The 5,239-nt window shown below is 38.0% G+C and overlaps 1 protein-coding gene and 1 pseudogene across 1 annotated transcript in view; one reads left to right on the forward strand and one right to left on the reverse strand.

Annotated features, from left to right (window-relative positions):
• LOC102832689 (kelch-like protein 13-like) overlaps nucleotides 1–5,239 on the forward strand; it is a 262,216-nt gene that overhangs the window by 101,233 nt on the left and 155,744 nt on the right. The gene's annotated exons all lie outside the window — the stretch shown is intronic.
• On the reverse strand, nucleotides 1,309–3,922 carry LOC102837757 (annotated as a pseudogene).

Raw genomic sequence — 5,239 nt, forward strand, 5'->3', positions numbered from 1 at the left:
CCACCACAGCACGACAGACAGACGAGTGGTGGCCGTTGTTAATATCTAGTCCCACATTATTCTACTACTAATTTTTATTTTATGTGAATAAAATATCAATTTTATTTAGAAGTATTCAAGTACAAAAAAAGAGAAACTCTATACTTGTTAATTATAAATGTGTATATAGAAACTGTTAAAAAAAAGGCTGGAAACCATTTACTTGTTCTGAGAATTCTACTAAAGCACTTTGAATTAAAATATTCCTTGAGATGTGAGTTAGTTACCTATATTTTTAAACATAGTTACTATTCCGATGTTCATAGTTATTTTAAAACAAAACAAAACAAAGCAAAACAAGGTCTTTAATAGGATGATTCAATCTCATTATTTTTTCCCTAGAAGACATGTGTTTTTAACAAGTATAAAATGCATCCTAATTGGCACTGTGGATTAATGCACTGGACTGCAAAGTTGCTTTGAACTGCAAGGTCGGCAGTTCAAGCTCACCAACCACTCCTTGAAAACCCTGTACAGGGTCGCTGTACATCAGAACTGACTGGAAGGCACTTAACAACCACAACAACCACAACAATGAAAATCATGTGATATACCCAGTTTCAAAAAGTATTTATAATAGAAAGAAGTTTGTCTACCTGGATGTTTTTACCTTTAAGCATATTTTTTGTTTCAATACAGCAAACTCTTTAAGTTCTACTGAAGCCTGGAGGCTGTCGTGTTCTGTCATACGATTCAAAGGCTTCTCCAGGATATTACATAATCATATCAAAATAAGAATTTCTATAAAACGATTCAAAGGTTACATCGTTTCAGGTACATTACACTTCAAAACATAAAGGTTCATCTTATTACATAGATGCAACCAGATAATTTTAATATGAATTTCCATATTTAAATGGCACTGAAATTTTCTCTTTGGTATAATGTACTGCTAAGATAAAATGAGAAACCTTCTATCTAGATTCACCTCAAACCAGCCACTTATAAATTTCTCACAACATTGAATATGTAAGTACTATGGTGTGGTGCTATAGGAAAAGCACTGAACAGCAAGCTTGATAAGAACCGCAAGTTCAGCTTCAAACCCACCAGCTGTTTCTTGGAAACTTTATACAGGGACACTATGAGTTTCAAACAACTTGACGGTACTAAACAATACAACAACAATCATATACTCTGTCATATGTATTGGTCATTTGAAAATATTTATAAATGGAAGTTTTTGTGTCCATTTGCCACGTAGAGAACTAAGTAATACAGCAAATAATAATTTTAAAAAGCACAGAAAATCAAAGCATCCTTCAAACTTTAAATATAACTTTTTTTTGTAATGATCTTCTGTGATAGGTAGTTCTTCAGATCCTTGTCCTTCTTGTTACCAGTTGTAACAGAGATCTGATTCTGGTATATTTCAGAGGTAGCTTTCATTTTATAAAAAGAAGCTATTTCTTCTTCCAAAAGTCTTCTCTTTACTTCAAGTTCCATTGTCTTCTTGGTGATTTCATTTAAGGTGTTTAAATTTGGCCTGGAGCTCTTTCAGTTTCTTTCAAATTGGCTTCTTTTCTCTTGACTAGGTACACAAACAGCTGCTTCATCTCTTCTTTCCTCAATATTCACCATATAACTCCTGTCTTTTGGCTTCATAGGTCTATTAAACAATGACAAGCTTGTTCTCTGGGCCTGCATCTTTAAAGTCTGGTTTTTCCAGTTTGCAGGGTCTGTATAGTTTATATATTGACTGTGAAAAAATGAGCATTTCCTGGAGCCTTATAAAGTAGCCATTCTCATTTTCCACTTGGACAGCACCCCAAGGATGCTGACAAGCTTTGACCATCTTATTTCCAACATTTACCTCATCTATACTTCCAACATTGCAAAGTATGAGTATTCCAGAACACTTAATTGTACTTCTGAGGAATCTGTACCTGGACCAAAGGGCAGTTGTTCGAACAGAGCATGGGAACACTGAATGGTTTAAAATTGGGAAAGGTGTGCTACAAGGTTGTGTTCCTTCACCATACTTATTCAACCCGTATGCTGAGCAAATAATACGAGAAGCTGGGTTCTATGAAGAAAAACGTGGCATCAGGATTGGAGGAAGACTCATTAACAACCTGAGATATGCAGATGATACAACCTTGCTTGCTGAAAGTGAAGTGGACTTAAAACATTTACTGATGACGATCAAAGAGCACAGCCTTCAATATGAATTACATCTCAATGTCAAGAAAACAAAAATCCTCACCACTGGACCAATAAACAACATTCTTATCAGTGGAGAAAAGATTGAAATTGTCAAGGACTTCATTCTTCTTGGATCAACTATCAACATTCGTGGAAGCAGCAGTCAAGAGATCAGACAACGTATTGCATTAGGCAAATCTGCTGCACAGGAACTTTTTAAAGTGTTGAAGAGCAAAGATGTCAGTCAGCTTGAGGACTAAGGTGCACCTGACCCAAGTCATGGTATTTTCGATAGCCTCATATGGATGTGAAAGCTGGACAGTAAATAAGGAGGATCGTAGAAGAATTGATGCCTTTGAATTGTGGTGTTGGAGGAGAATACTGAACTTTTGCCATGGACTGGCAAAAGAACCAATAGATCTGTTTTGGAAGAAGTGCAGCCTCAGTGCTCCTTGGAGGCCAAGATGGCTAAACTTCCTCTCTCATACTTTGGACATATTGTCAGGAGGGAACAGTCGCTGGAGAAGGATGTCATGCTTGGTAAGATGGAGGGTCAGAGAAAAAGAGGAACATTACTTTCCTGGAGATGGATTGGCTAGGTGGCATCATTGATGGCGTCTAGTGTGGCAGCAGCAGTGAGGTTGGCCCAGGATCGGATATTGTTTCATTCTGCTATGATTCGGTTCTGACTGGATGGCACCTGACAACAACAACAACGTGCTTCCAACAACAGCAAGTGGTAAGTGAATTCATTGAAGAATTGTTTTGTTGGAAACTGGTATATCTGGACACCATTGCTAACCAATTCACTCATGAACTTGATCTTGAATTTCTGTAACTAAGTTTTAGAAATTGCATCTGCATTGGCAATCACTGGTATAATTGTTCACCTTACTGTCCAGGTTCTACATGGTTAAGAGATCAAGTGTCTTCAGAGAGTGGCCAGTAGGTGAAATGAAGGAAAGGCACACATAGATGCAGGAATCATGGTAGTCATAGAGACTCTGCTTATTCTTCAACTCTTCTTGGAGATAGGCCTCAGACTGAGCCTCACTGTAGTTGACTACTGGTTGATGGCTCTTTTCTTTGTTTATTTGGTCACCAGATTCCACTGTATTTACAATGGTCAACTTCAATTGAACATTACTTTCCTGGAGTTTGTATCGCTGAACCTTAAATTTAACATGTAGGTAAAGTGTGAGGACTCATGTCCTTCAAAATTAGCGTTAAATAATGTCTCTATCAACACTGATTTTTCCAATTCTGGTTTCCCCCACATAAAGGATATCAAAATAAAAGGCTTGCTGAATGGATCTTTTGACAAGTAGATCAGACAAACTCTCAAAACCAACATGGCCAGACATAGTTAAGGAACAAATATTTTCTTTTTAAACATTTTTATTGTGAATTATGTGGGTTTGTTTACATGGGAGAACATCAGGTTTACATTCATCCTATCGTATTTCGTTTCACTGCAATAATTACAATCCCCTCCATGCATCATCAAATAACCAAAGGATACACCCCACAGGCCGGCCCCCCTGGACTTCAGCACACAGCCCCTCTCCCTCCCTGAGTCCAGTGTCCCCAGCTGTTCCATCTGTCCACATCATTGTCTCTGTCAAGTATTTTCTTTTTGTCTCTGTTCATCATCACATACTTGTGAGACCATACAATATATTTTTGTTGCTGTGTGAGCTTGAAAATGCAGGTACTGTGACACTTCGGGGGAGGCCATTGTCACAGGTGGGACTGAAGGGCAGTATGGGAGCCAGCTACAGCCGTGGTCTCAATCCTGGAGCCCTCCCTCTACCACTATTAAGAGAAACTAAGTAACCCTTAGACATGATTTTCCCTTTCTATTTTCCTCCTATCCCAGCCAACCAATAGTAAGCTTTGATCTCCATACATTTGCCTATTTCATATAAGTGGTTTCATAGAATATTTGTTACACAATTTTTGTGACTGACGTATTCTACTCAGCATGGTGTCTTCAAGTTCATCCATGTTGTAGCACGTACCAGGACTTAATTACTCTTTATGGCTAACAGTCCATTGCATATATGCGTGTACCACATTTTGTTTATCCATTTATAGAATATAGATTGTTAATAATAGGTGCTGAATGATCTGTGTATCAGCTCAGTGATGTGGAAGCACTGAAAAGACAGAGAATGAGTGACTCACTCAGCCTGGGGAAATTTAACAGAGATGATCAAGAGGTAGAACTTTGAATGGTCATTAGGAATTTGCCAAGCAGAGAAGGAAAAGAGTGTTTTATGCAGAGGAAACTGCATGTTTCATTTCCCTTATGCTACTTGGTTTGCTTACCTCTATCCTTTTACCCTTGCTCGTCCCCAGAGGCCATGTTTCTCGCTCCACTCACAACACCTCCAGTTTGCCTATCCTGTGTCCTATTCTCTAAACACATTCCCATTAACTGGTTCTCTTTTCTTGCACAAACTAATTCATGGTAGGTAGTTAATGGTTAAACAGTTCTCAAGATGATCATTAGAGAGGGCAGTAACTTAATGAAAATAAGTGACTTTTTTGAGCAGATCTATGATGTTGACCCTGAGGTCATGCCAGTTCTACTCATGATGGGTATACATACACTCTGAATGACAGGTTAAATGCTATTAATAAGTTGGGAGCTTGGAAGTCAGTACATATTTTTCTTTTAAAAAAGTTAAATCCACTTCTTTCTTTTTTCAATCTTTCTTTTTTGCCTTTTGTTGTTGTTAAGTGCCGTTGAGTCGGTTCCGACCCATAGCGACCCTGTACAGGGTTTCCGAGGCCTTTTAAGCTTCCCAAAAAACCATTTGTTTAGGACAATGTTAAAAGATTTGTAAGATTTCCAAAGTATCCTGGACCATAGTTGTATCATGTTCTATTTTGTGTCACATATACAAAAAATATGAAATCGTTAAATAATGTGTAGCCTTAATAAATGCAGCTACTTAATATATATGGAGTCCTGGTGTGGCGCTGTGGGCTAATGCGTCAGATTGCAAAGTTTTTTGAACTGCAAGTTTGGTGGTTCAAGCTCACCAGC

Source organism: Chrysochloris asiatica, unplaced genomic scaffold, assembly GCF_000296735.1.
Source record: "Chrysochloris asiatica unplaced genomic scaffold, ChrAsi1.0 scaffold00183, whole genome shotgun sequence".
Taxonomy (NCBI): domain Eukaryota; kingdom Metazoa; phylum Chordata; class Mammalia; order Afrosoricida; family Chrysochloridae; genus Chrysochloris; species Chrysochloris asiatica.